Below are 14,219 nucleotides of genomic sequence, written 5' to 3'. Positions count from 1 at the left end.
CCACTCCTGCACACATGCTCTGGAAAACTCTGTGGTCTGTCCCTGACTACTGTCCTCTATGCTAGGCTTCTCCTTTGTCTTTACAATGCAGATGTAGTGGTTTCCTTTCAGTTTCATCAGTATGGTGTTCTCTTTTTAGTTCTTACCTCAGATTACCTACACCTATCTTCTTCAAATTCATTTCATCCATCCTTCCTTCACAGAAACTTTCCTTGGCCTCCTTGACTGGGTCAGTTCACCATTTTAGTATAAGTATATCTACCTATGAGTGCTTTCATTTGCATGTTCAGTGTCCCCCAAAGTCTCATATGTTAAAGGCTTGGCTTCTAGGGTGTTACACTTGGGATATGGTAGAACCTTAGGCTGTGGGCCTAAGGGGAGGTCTTTAAGTCACTGGAGGCATACTCTTAGAATACTGTTCTCCTGAGAGGGTAATTACAAAAAACAGAGGTTGAGCCCACCTACTCTGTCTGCTTTCTTGTGATCCTTTATCTGCATGTCCTCTGCCATCCTCCTTAGGGTCTTTGGAAAAGTGTGCATCATGCCATTTGGACTTTCAGCCTCCAAAACTTTGATTTAAATGATTCTTTCCTTCATAAGTAGCCTGTGTCAGGTATTTTGTTGTAGTGATGAAAAGATGATTAAACAATTATTTATTTGTTTAAAGATTGATTTATCTATATGAAAGGCAGTTACAGAGAGGGAGGCGGGGGAGACACAGGCAAAGAGATCTTCCAGATGGCTGCAATGGCCAGGGCTGGGCCAGGCCAAAGCCAGGAACTTCATTTGGGTCTCCCATGTGGGTGCCAGGGACCCAAGTACTTGGGCCATCTTCTGTTGCTTTTCTTAGGCTGTTAGCAGGGAGCTAGATTGAAAGTGAAACACTTGAGATATGGACCAGCACCCATATAGGATGCCAGCATTGAAGGTCATGGTCCTACCCTGTATGCCACAGTGCCAGCCACCGATTATTTTTCTCTCTCTCTTCATGAACATGGAAGTGGGCGTGTGTACACACACATGTACACATACATTTTATTTCTAACTTTCCCTCTAGATTTATAAGCTTCATGAGTTTAGAAATCATTTTTTATCTTTTCTTCAACAAGGCTCACTCAACACCTAGCACAATGCCTTGTGTGTAAAAGATGCTCACTCAGTGAATAAATGTATAGATCCATGGATGTACCTTTGGTTAATTCATTCTTACTGAGTGGAAGTTAAAATTATCTTGGGAACAACTGTCAGTTTTCTGATTTTTATGGTGCTTATGAAATACTAAATCCACTACTGGATTTATTATAGACATAATTTTAATATTAGAAAAATGACAATCACTTTTCTCTGACTGCTCTCTTTAGAGGTAAATGTACCTTTGTCTAAATTGTAAGAAGTCCTTCCTTGCACCCCCGAGAGTGCCAGCTCCGCCCAGTGGCTCCAGTCTCCATCAGGAGCTCTCCCATGGGAGAAACCCTCTAAGAATGCTGCCTTTGTTTGCTGGGGGACTTTGAACCTTAGTTTGTTCTGGGAATAGAAACCCAAACTGAAATGGTTTCACTTTGCCATTGGGAATTTAAACCACTTGACTCTAAGACTATGGTGACAAGAACACAGGGAAAAATAAATGAGGATCTGAATTGTAACAATTCCCCAGGACTCACTGGAACACTACCCCAGGAAGGAGAAAAAAAAAAAAAGCTCAACAAACAATTCTCCACAAAAAGCCTTACTGGGGCCAGTGCCCTGTTCACTTGTTTAGTTCCTTAGCTATAATTTCCCCAGCTTTAATAGCGCTCTCTCAACCAGGCAGAGAGTTGTGCTGCTATTGGTCCTCAAGTCAGTTTCGGGGGAGGTCATGTTTGATAGTGCAGATGCCATCTGGATTTTATCTTTGCCAAAAGAACACCCTGTCTTAGGCTGGAGTTTTTGGAAGATGGTAAGATAGAAAATAAAAGAGAAATTTGACATTGATCGTGGATAGTTGTAGCTGTTAACTTTTTTTCTGTCCCTTAAATCGTAGGTGCAGTGTCCTAGACAAGGACATTAACTGACTAGGGATTCCTCATCTCTGCCAGATGGAGGAAATAAGAAGCTGAAGGGATATATTTTTGCAGTGTTTACAGTGCATGGAAGTTTCCTTAAATACATAATCAGAGGTAATTAGACTATGTGGTGTAAGAAGGGGCGTAAACACTATTGACATGCTACTCTCGGAATAGGCACCATCTGAGTTGATTTGGCTTTGACAGTTCCTGATTTTTGATATTTTTGATATTTTGGGAAGCAGATGTGATGAGAGTGAAGAAATTTAAGCCTGCAAATAACATGTCTTGGTTCAAAAATAATATTGCTTGTTTGTATCCTCTTCTTAACCTAAAGAAATGATGCTGGCACATGGAGGGATATTGTCAATCTAGGACTTTAGTACATTGGATGATTCAAGATCCAGGATTTTACTTGCCACTACACCAAAAAAAAACCTGAGTACAAGGCTCTGAGATTACTTGCCACAAGGGTTCACATATTCTTACTATGGGTTGAATTTCTTATATTCTCCCCTTTCAATCTCGAGATAGACCTGATATCAGAGTATTTCCTCGTGCCAATCAGAAGTCTATTAAATTGTCCTTTTAGTATTCTTTGAAAGCGTAATAGTTGATAACAATGTAAGAACAGTGTGATTATTAACTCCAAATAGGAATGGATGGCCTCAGAATGGGCATGTCTGAGCAGATTGGCCTTTGACAATTCCTGATTTTCTCTACTTCAGAGACATTTGATAACTCCAAATGTTTCCCCTGCTTTCATATCATAGATGTGTTCCTGTGCCATACTAGCCTGGAGATAGAACCTAGGTACCAGACACTCCCATACAATATATCCCAAAGCTCAGTGCTTTCCTATAGGGCCCATATAAATGCTTTCCGACCTCACTGCTTATGTCGCTGCCTAACAAATGGCCCAACTAAACACTTAGTTGCTAAAAATAATAAGCATTTATCATCTTAGAAAATGCAGTTTCTGTGAGTTAACAATTTGAGAGTGCTCTAGCTTGTGGATAGTGGGTATCCAGGAGACTGTGCAGATGTAAGCTGGGGTACAGTCACCTGAGAGCTTGATTGGTGTTAAAAGGATCAGATTCTACTGGCATGGCCGTTAGCAGGAGGCCTCAGTTTCTTGTCACATGGCTGCTTTGTGTTCCTCTGACTTGGTCTAGATTCCCTCACAGCGTCTGACCCAAGAGAGAGCAGGGAGGAAGCCTTTGCACCCTCATCCGGAGGACCGTGCTGCCTCACTTCTACAACATTCTGTTCCTCGGGTCCCCGAGAATGCAGCTTAAACTCAAGGAGGCAGGGATTAGGCTCTACTACCCTGAAGCTACATGTGCCAAAGAAATTTGTGGACATACTTTAAAATCACTCCAGTGCTGTCTGTTACCATTCTGCTTTGAAATGCCGATTCCTTGTTTGCACTGCATGATGGATCGTGTCACTTTGGCGTGGTCTGATCCCCATGTCCAGGAGCTGCAGCCTAGTGTACATACTTCTCTCCTGCCTGCCTGAGCCAAATGACACCAGGCACATCTTGCAGAGAATCCTCTTCAGCTAAACCCACACCAAGTTCTTTATTTTAGGCAAGATAGCTATGTGAGGATTCCTGACCAATCTAGTTACCAGTGATGGAGAGTGTCAACTAACTTTGGGATCAGCTTCCTTTCTTTGGTATTAAAAAAAAAAAAAATCAAAATAAGAGTTGTTGCCCTGAAGTGCAGCTTTCCGCCCTGCTGCTGTGCTGGGAGAATGCGTAATATTTTCTTCTCAAGGATTCTGTGATTGTCCTCCCAAATGGCCTTTGTTTGGGGTACATGAGTCAACTGAAATTCACATCTCAATGGGAATAGATCATAGATCCTTCTAGGGGTTGGGTTGAATCTGCAAGTATTTGGGCTTCTGATGCAGACTTACCCAGGTGGTGCTTAGGAAGCACTGGCTCTGGACACAGCTTGTGGCCAAGGTTTGAACTCTTCTGACCTGACATTCATGTCAGATCAGTCAGTCTTTATTCTCAGGGCCTTTGCACTTGCCTTTCCAGGTGTGAGCCTCAAGTGTTCACATTCACATTGTTGCTAGGCTGATTCCTTTCTGTCATTTAGTAGATCGGTCCAAATACTATGCTCAGAGAGGCTTTCTCAGCCAGCTACATTTGATCTTCTTCCCACTAATGGACCTTATTTAAGAGTGCAACCTACTGTTTTCCCTTTAAGGGCGCATTGCTCAGGGAATTTATCTTGTTTTATCTGCCTACCTTATACCACTAGAACATAGGATCTGTGTCAGTAAGAGACCTTGTTTTCCATTTCTCTTGTGCATCTTCAGTATTTACCTGATGCCGCAGGTGCTCAATAAATATTCATTGGCTGAATGAGTGACTGATAAATACAGAATCTTTGAAACAAGAAAACCAAGACCAACATTATGCGCTAAGCAGCCTATGTGTTCTTGAGAATGTCTCGGAAGAAAAATCACAGTTCATCTGGGCGGGTAGACCTCAGAGTCTTTGCAGCCTGTTTATCAGAGAAATGTGACTTTTTGGGTATCTAAGTTTTTAAAAAAATATTTTATTTATTTATTTACTTTTTAACTTATTTAATGAATATAAATTTCCAAAGTACAGCTTATGGATTACAATGGCTTCCCCCCCCATAACTTCCCTCCCACCCGCAACCCTCCCCTTTCCCGCTCCCTCTCCCCTTCCATTCACATCAAGAATCATTTTCAATTCTCTTTATATACAGAAGATCAGTTTAGCAGATATTAAGTAAAGATTTCAACAGTTTGCACCCACATAGAAACACAAAGTGAACAATACTGTTTGAGTACTAGTTATAGCATTAAATCACAATGTACAGCCGGCGCCGTGGCTCACTAGGCTAATCCTCCACCTTGCGGCGCCGGGACACTGGGTTCTAGTCCCAGTCGGGGCGCCGGATTCTGTCCCGGTTGCCCCTCTTCCAGGCCAGCTCTCTGCTGTGGCCAGGGAGTGCAGTGGAGGATGGCCCAAGTGCTTGGGCCCTGCACCCCACGGGAGACCAGGAGAAGTACATGGCTCCTGCCATTGGATCAGCGCGGTTCTCTGGCCGCAGCGCACCGGCCACAGTGGCCATTGGAGGGTGAACCAACGGCAAAAAGGAAGACCTTTCTCTCTGTCTCTCTCACTGTCTACTCTGCCTGTCAAAAAAAAAAAAAATCACAATGTACAGCACATTAAGGGTGACAGAAATCTTCCATCTGCTGGTTCACTCCCCAAATGGCTGCAAGAGCCATGGCTAGTACAGGCTGAAGCCATGATCCTGAAACTCCATCCCGGTCACCAATATGGGATCCAGTGTCACACACCCATTGTGCCACAAAGCTGGCCCCGGTATCTCAGCTGCTGAAGCAGAACATACCTGTACGTGAGTGTTTTGTATATATGAGAGCATTTCAAAAACTTAGCGGAAAATAGCATTAAACAATAAGCTTATTTTGGTACAAAAAATTTAAAAACCTGTGCATAGTTATTTCTTAATATGATTTTTGAGAACTTTCTAAAGATCTCTAATATGTGTGAGTTTAAAATATTTTTGGGTATCAAAATAAGCTTATCTTTTAATTATACTTTCTACAATGTTTTTAGTAAAATATTTATCTGAAAGGTAGAGTGATAAAGGGAGAGAGAGAAAGAGGGATGGAGGGAGGGAAGGAGGGAGGAAAGGAAGGAGAGAGGGAGAGGGAGGGGGAGGGAGGGAGGAAGAATGAATCATCCATTTGCTGGTTTACTCCCCACATGACAGCAACAGTCAAGGCTGGGTCAGACAGAAGCCAGCAGCCTAAAACTCCATCTAGGTTTCCCACGTGGGTACAGGGCCTGAGGACTTTGGCCATCTTCTGTTGCTTTTCCAGGGAACTGAATTGGAAGGGGAGCAGCTAGGACTTGAAACAGAGTTCAGATAGGGGATGCTTGAGCATTGGCCCCTCCATGAAGTTTTTGAAGTGCTCTTGCCTCGTGTATATTGGGGACCACAGGCTGATGTCTTGGTGAGCTCACTGGGTACACCTCTTTCCCATGCCTCACTGCCACCATAATGCTTCCATTACCCTGGTCCACTTCCCTTCTGTCTTCTTTTCCTTGACCCCATCCCCTTTTTCTCTCAATGTCTTTCTCTTCACTCCATTGCTAAATTCAACTTCTTTTTTTTTTTTTTTTTTTTTTTTTGGACAAGCAGAGTTAGACAGTGAGAGAGAGAGACAGAAAGAAAGGTCGTCCTTCCGTTGGTTCACTTCCCTAATGGCTGCTACAGCTGGAGCGATGTGCCGATCCAAGGCTAGGAGCCAGGTACTTCGTCCTGGTCTTCCATGCGGGTGCAGAGGCCCAAGTACTTGGGCCATCCTCCACTGCCTTCCCAGGCCACAGCAGAGAGCTGGACTGGAAGAGGAACAACTGGGACAGAATCCGGCACCCCGACCGGGACTAGAACCTGGGGTACCGGCGCCACAGGCAGAGGATTAGCCTAGTGAGCCGCGGTACCAGCCTGCCAAATTCAACTGTGAGTCCCACTCTGCTCTTTGTAATGCTATATATACTTTAACAATTTTGGAATTTTTGTTACACATAATTAAAAATCCAAAGGTGATGAACATAAGGAAAATAATTCAAATCTGGTGAATCTCTAAGCTTCAAAAGTCTGCAGAAATCGGCACTTCTTCCTTTTGTGCTCCAATGGTATTTCATCATTCCTCTGTCCTGTCTCTCCTCTCTGTCTCTGGAGAGAAGTATTTGCTTCTTTAAAGGATTTCACAGATGAAGGGAATATGAAACATGACTTAAAAGATGGAAGAAGGCTATTATTTGAAGCCAGGTGAGGCCACTTAGGAAATCTGGGTACAGCCTTTCCAAGCCTACCTTATAGCTGAAAGCACACGGAAGCTTCTGCATGTTGCTAGCCTGAGCTGTTTGACAAATTGTGCTTTTCTTTTTCTAGAAGTGATGGCATCTTGTCAAGAGTGTGGTTTGATCTCTATCAAAGGGTTTACAATATGCAAAATGATTTGGCTGTACTAGATTCAGAGAAATTCTACAAGTGAGCCATGAAGAGATTCGCATTATTATTAAACAAGTATAATAGTAATGAAAAGTGAGGACGAGGAAGGCAACAGAACGAGGAGGCTGGGTACTGTATACCTCCAGATCGTTCTCCACTCCTCTCTGCCCTCCCTGGAGTTCTCAAGAGGCTGCCCTGTGGTGTGTGTGGCAGTGGGCTCCTGTGTGTTGTTGCCAGCTGGGCCTGGGCAATGGGCGATGCTGACATTGAAGCAGGGGCAGGGGAATAGGGAGGACAGGGGATCGTTTTTGCCATTGCCCAAGCGATAAAACTACCAGAAGAGCCAAGAGACTCCGCATCTCATCTAACCTTTCTTAAAAGTAAACTTGATTTTGAAATAATTTTAGATTTAGAAAAGTTATCGGGATTATGGAGAGTTTTTTTTTTTTTTTTTGACAGGCAGAGTGGACAGTGAGAGAGAGAGACAGAGAGAAAGGTCTTCCTTTGCCGTTGGTTCACCCTTCAATGGCCGCCGCAGCCGCCGTGCTGTGGCCAGCGCACAGCGCTGATCCGATGGCAGGAGCCAGGTACTTATCCTGGTCTCCCATGGGGTGCAGGGCCCAAGCACTTGGGCCATCCTCCACTGCACTCTCTGGCCACAGCAGAGAGCTGGCCTGGAAGAGGGGCAACTGGGACAGAATCCGGCGCCCTGACTGGGACTTGAACCCGGTGTGCTGGCGCCACAAGGCAGAGGATTAGCCCAGTGAGCTGCGGCGCCAGCCAAGAGTTCTTATATAACTTTTACTCAGCTTCCTTTGATGTGAACATCTTATATGAGCACGGCCATTTGTCAAAACAAAAACATACATGTTAACTAAACTCTCGATTTCATCAGTGTCTCCAGTGACATCCTTTCTGTGGTGCAGAATCCAGTGCAGAAGACCAGGCTACACTTAGTCATTGTCTCAGTCCATTCAGGCTGCTGATAGAAATGAATTCCTCACAGTTCTGGAGACTGAGAAGTCTAAGACCAAGGTGGCAGAAGTTTTGGGGTGTGGTGAGGACTTGCTCTTTCCTTCAAAGGTGGGGCCATAGTTTTGCATCTTCAGATCTGAAAGGGGTAAAGGAGCTCCCTAGAGCATGAATGGGTGCTCAGCCTCCTCTATGCTTCATTTGCTCAGCTTTTCCTTACTGTTCACAACTTTGACATTTGTTGATCACTTTTTAAGCTGGTCAAAAGTTTACAAACATAGCACATGAAGTTTAATCTTACATCCACATCCAGGTTGGATAACAGTGATTTTCAAGTAGCTGTTGTCATCTCAAGGGTCCCATCCTTAGAAGACATGACAGACCCTTCGCCTTCTCTTGCCCTCTATCCTGCACATCTCTATCAATGACAATGCTTGCTGCATTGTGATTTATGGTAAAAATGTAGTGATATTGAGGAATTTGTGATCAGTGCCTGCTTATTTTGCTAGCAACAGTCTTTGTAAGCTCGCTGTATGGTGAAAACGGAAAGATCTCTTAGGAAATGGCGCTCATTTGGTTTTTCAGTGGCATTCCCTGTGTACTCACTTAGATAGCAGTCACCTGCTATAATTCTGCATGATACTCCTGAATGTAAGCTCTTATGAAAGCTGGTCTTGGCCAGCACCACGGCTCACTAGGCTAATCCTCTGCCTGTGGCGCCGGCACCCCAGGTTCTAGTCTGGGTCGGGGCGCCGGATTCTGTCCCGGTTGCTCCTCTTCCAGTCCATCTCTCTGCTGTGGCCCTGGAAGGCAGTGGAGGATGGCTCAGGTCCTTGGGCCCTGCACCTGCATGGGAGACCAGGAGGAAGCACCTGGCTCTTGGCTTCAGATCGGCGCAGTGCGCCGGCCGTAGCAGCCGTTAGGGAAGTGAACCAATGGAAGGAAGACCTTTCTCTCTCTCTCTCTCTCTCACTGTCTAACTCTGCCTGTCAAAAAAAAAAAAAAAAAAAAAAAAAAAAACAAAAACAAAAACAAAAAAAAGCTGGTCTTGTGCTTTCATTGTTGTGTGTTATCACTTTAAGGGTAATATTCTTTCTTGCAAAGCTTTGAAGCATTACTTTATGAAAGGTGTTTGGAAAGGTGAAAATGATAATTAAATCTTATCTCCAGTGTAATTTTATGATTACATAGACTATTCCCCAGTACCACACTTTTGAAATTGTTGTGGGCCCAAAAATGCCACTTGTATATCCCTGTAGAGAAAGTGTTAAAATGGGGCTTTGTTGTCCAATTATGTTTCTAAAGCATCTGCATGGATTCTCCATCTAAGCAGCTGTTCATATGTGCTCAACCTTCTCACCCATGTTAGGAAATGAAAAGGCAGGGCTCCAATGACCTTGTGCTTTGGTGATTGTAAATCTAGACACCAAAGCTGAAACAGTGGAACTCAATGAATAAATACCCTTTCTCCCAGCCTCTCTCACCTGTGGGTTGGAGCATCTCACCGTCTTCAGAGACTTAGCACCAGATGAGCAGCTCAATTTTGAATTCTTCAGTTACATTCACTCGTGTGTTCATGCACTTAAGAGCACTGACAATGTGTGGGGCATTGTGTCAGTTTCTTAGAACATCAGGGTGACTGAGAATTGGTTCCTGTAAGTCCGAGGGGAGACCAGCAACAGATGATTGCTGTTCTGTGTGGTGAGAGGGCAAGGAGTGGAAGAAGGCCCTGGAGCTTAGGACTGTGGAGAGGGGGGGTATGGGAACATGGCAGTTTTCTTAGTAAGGGGTCTTAGGACAATCCCTTTCAGAGCTTAGGACTTCCTAAGTGAGTGCTGCTTTACATATACCACTTTGGAGGACATTCAGTGAAAGCAGGAAGAGCAGATGGGAGGCAGTTATAATAGCCCAAGCAAGTAGATAGCTTACCACTCCTTTCTTGTTTGTTGGAAGAGAAAATCACATTCTATAAAAAAAATTTATGGAACTGGTTTGTAGTTAAAGAAATTCTAGGTCGCCACTTCTGGTTGGGTGATTTCGAGCAAAGCAGTGGCGTTCTCTGAGTCTCTGTTTTCTTCTCTGCAGAGCGTGATAGACTGTGGAATCTAACTGCTTGATTGTTCTCAGAACATTCCCTGCCTTTTCTTGCTCTGTTCTGAAATGCGGAAGGCTGCATTTCTTCCTAGAGTTCTTTGTTCTTTGGCTTCCAGATTGATTTGGCCAGTGAGAGGCAGTGGCAAAAGATTTAAGTGCAGCAGTGGGGAAAAGCCAGGGAATTGCTCCTCCTCCCATGGCCTCCTGCAGTGTCCTGGCAGCAACACCGCTTCTCTCATGGATGCAGCTCCCACCACATGCCTCAGTTCCCTGTGCAGTTTCTTCCATTGTCCCTCCAGACCTAGAGGCAACAGTAGAAAACAGTGTTTCTCCTACAGAGGAAAGATAATGCCAAGATATGGTTATATAGGTGAGGGAGGTTAGGAATACAATCAGGGCCTCTGTGGGAACTCTGGCATGGGTAGCTGGATTTCCCGAGATTTTGAGCTTTGAAAAAAAAAATACTTGTCAAGGAGTAACTTCTTTTAATTGTCCATTTCCATACAACCTGTTACATAGTAGTGGGAGCAGTAGCGTCTCTATGAAATGGACCAATGTGGTCCAAACTAATTTCTCCATGGATTCCAGTGGCAGTGAAATGCCTTGTCCCCTGAGATTGTGAGGGTGGAGTATAATATATATGTTAGCAAGTAAGATGTGAGAACATGAAATTTACTTTTATGACTTTTCTTGAAGTCTCCTAGCTGACTGTATCCTTTCCTTTCCACATTGCATTTGTGGTTTTTGTGATGAATGTCAAGAAAACTCAAACTCTGAACCGAATTGTACTTGCAGAACTCACTGATGAACATCCTCGCTCCATCCAAGGTCCAGCAGCATCCCCGCCTAAACCATTGACCACTGACAAGACAAAATGTAGGTGTTATTAGGACTCTTCATGCAAAATGAAATATTTGAAATGAATTACTTAAAAATTTTGTTTATTAAAGATGTAGAGAGAGAAGAGAGTAAGCTCTTATTTGCTGATTTTCTCCCCAAGTAACTGCAATTGCTAGGATTTGGTCAGGGTCAAGGCCAGGAGCTGGGAAATCAATCCAGCTCTCCCATGTTAGTGGCAGAGAATGAAGTACTTGAGTCATCACCACTGCTTCCCAGGGTCTCCCTTATCAGGGAGCTGGAATTGGGCATTAGATCGAGGCTTGAACCCAGGCGTTCTGATATTGAGTGCAGTTGTCTTAACTAATATCTTGATTGGCTACTCCAGAATATTCTCGTTTTTTTAAAGATTTATTTTTTCAAAAGCTAGAGTGAGAGGGGGAAGGAAGAGGGAAGGAAAAAGAGGGAGGATGGGGGTGGGGGAGAGAAATCTCCCATTTTCTAGTTCATTCCCCAAATGGCCACAGTGGCTGGAGCTGGGGCAGTCCTAAGCCAGGAGTCGGGAATTTCTTCCAGATCTCTCACAAGGGTGAACAAGCCCAATCACTTGGGCCATCTTTTGCTGCCTTCCCCAGCACATCAGCAGGGAGCTGGATCTGTCATGGAGCAGCAGATACGCTAACTGGTAATCATATGGGATGCTGGTGCTGCAGGCAGTGGCTTCACCCGCTATGCCATAGCACTGCCCCCAGAATATTTTTATTTTATCCAGAAATTTTTAAAAAAGTGATTTATAATTATGATTATTTTCTTATTGCTGTTGTGTGTTGGGCTGTGTGCCATAAGTAAATGGGATTTTGAGTGAAAAATCAAGGTCATCCTTCTATTTTCTCTGTTTTTTTTTTTTTATACATAAAAATCTAGAAAATGAGTACCATTTGGGGCCAGCACTGCGGTGTAGCAGGTAAGGCCGCCGCCAGCCAGCATCCCATGTGGGTGCTGATTCGAGTCCCAGCTGTTCCACTTCTGATCCAGCTCTCTGCTATGGCCTGGGAAATAGTAGAGGTAGCCCAAGTCCTTGGGCCCCTGCACCTGTGTGGGAGACCCAGAAGTTCCTGAGTTCTGATCAGCACAGCTCCAGCTGTTACGGCCAATTGGGGAGTGAACCAGTGGATGGAAGACCTCTCTCTCTCTCTCTCTTTCTCTCCTCTCTTTGTGTAACTCTGACTTATAAATAAATAAATAAATAAATCTTCAAAAAATGAGTACTACTTAAACAATTGAGGATATAGTATACATTGGTATATTAAGGAATTGACTGAGTGTGCATAGAGGTTTGTTTCTGTCTCTTTCTCTCTCTCTCTCTCTCTCTCTCTTTTTTTTTTTTTTGACAGGCAGAGTTAAACAGTGAGAGAGAGAAAGATAGAGAGAAAGGTCTTCCTTCTGTTGGTTCACCCCCCAAATGGCCGCTATGCGCTGCATTGATCCGAAGGCAGGAGCCAGGTGCTTCCTCCTGGTCTCCCATGCAGGTGCAGGGCCCAAGCACTTGGGCCATCCTCCACTGCCCTCCTGGGCCACAGCAAAGAGCTGGACTGGAAGAGAAGCAACTGGGACAGAACTAGCGCCCCAACCGGGACTAGAACCCGGGGTACCAGTGCAGCAGGTGGAGGATTAACCAAGTCAGCCATGGCGCCAGCCTGCTTCTCTTCTTAATCTGAAGTAGAGAGCTAGTTAGGATGGTGGAATGGTTCTACTGTCCCCTATATGTAACTTCCATTTCTGTGTCTAATATAGCTGCTCCTGGTGTGGCCATCACACCTGCAGCGGTCAGTGTAAAGAACAAAAGTGGAATGCCAGTGCCTACCTTCGTTATGAGGGCGTAGCCTAAAGGTTGCCAGTAACACTTCTATTTCTATCATGTTGGGCAGAATTTAATTGCCGGAGTACACCTCGTTGCAAAGGTGTCTGGTAAAATTAGTCTTTATTCAGGTAGTGATGTGCCTAGCAATAATAACAGCTCTGTTGTTAAAGGAAGAAGAAAATGGAGATTGGGGAATATTTAGACATGTTTCCCTAATTGGGGATATAAGAATACTGAAAGCAGGAGATGGGGATTTAAACTGGAAAATTTATGGATTCTACATCCAAAAATACTTGAGGGTTTTAGGATTTGGTCTAAATGGGATGTGTGCCCTCTGATTTGGTGTGGTAGAGGCTGGAGCCATGGAAACCAGGTATGAGGTTGCCTCACTCAGGTGTGACTAAACAGTTGGTCACAGAAATGGTGAGACAGGAATAAACCCAAGGAATAATTTAAATAAATAATGCTAAGAAGTGGTAAGAGGTCAAAGTACAGAGGAGAGAGGGAGAGAGGCGTTCCAAGGAAAACTTCAAGGTTTTGACTTTATGAAAGAAGAGATAGTTACACTGACTCAAACAGCAAAATTGAGGGAGAATACTAATTATTGGGAAACAGAGATTTTAAGAGGTATAATTTTGAAGTTGTTCTTAATCATAATTTAGGTGTGGGATAAAACACAGGTTAGTACTGGGTCCACCCTTGAATCCCTGGGCTGATTCTAGATTCTCTTAATTTCTCTGTTATCTTCCCTGTACAAACATACTTATAAACACCCTGGGAACCTCACACCTGGACATTCTGAGATATGAGGCTGAATGAAATTCAAATACTATACCCTTGTTTTGGCACCTAATTTTCATCTTTGTTTTGTTATTTTTAGAAAATATGTAGAATGGATTAGCCGACTAAATACTGGAAGAAAATGCACATTGGCTGTGTGGATGTCCAGTTTTCACCAAATCTCATTAAACTCCAAAACCAAAGTTTGTAATGATAAGCGTGTTCCTGTTAGAAATTTCTTTTTTGCTTAAAACTTCCATGGACTTATCTTTCAGGTTAGGTAAGAGAAGCTGCATATCAAGACCATTCCTTTTGTAGCAGCATCCAGGTAACAATCCCCAAAGTGAATTATTCTTTGGCAAAAATTACACAGATAATTCCTCTAATTCTTTGAATTTCTAAATGTTTAAATGAGTACCAACATTACATTCAGTTAAACAACTAGATATTTTAAAACAACTGGATGAACTCAGTTTATAATTTATTAGTAAATAGAGTAGCTTGCCTAAATATACTCTCGATTGACATTTTTTACCACTGAATTGCTTTGTGTGTGATGTGAAGACTAGAAATTCGGTTTTAAGAGGCAAGGCT

At 43.6% G+C, this 14,219-nt stretch overlaps 1 long non-coding RNA gene across 1 annotated transcript; it reads left to right on the top strand.

The window, feature by feature from the left end:
- The first annotated feature begins 1,656 nt into the window (after positions 1 to 1,656).
- On the top strand, positions 1,657 to 13,979 carry LOC103347663 (uncharacterized). The gene is made up of 3 exons (XR_007916147.2): positions 1,657 to 2,156; positions 10,943 to 11,023; positions 13,901 to 13,979. It is a non-coding gene; the product is annotated as an uncharacterized lncRNA (long non-coding RNA).
- Positions 13,980 to 14,219: the final 240 nt, after the last annotated feature.

This window comes from Oryctolagus cuniculus, chromosome 2 (assembly GCF_964237555.1).
Source record: "Oryctolagus cuniculus chromosome 2, mOryCun1.1, whole genome shotgun sequence".
NCBI lineage: Eukaryota > Metazoa > Chordata > Mammalia > Lagomorpha > Leporidae > Oryctolagus > Oryctolagus cuniculus.
The sequence above is the reverse complement of the archived record's forward strand: the minus strand, read 5'-3'. Positions and strand labels throughout refer to the sequence as shown.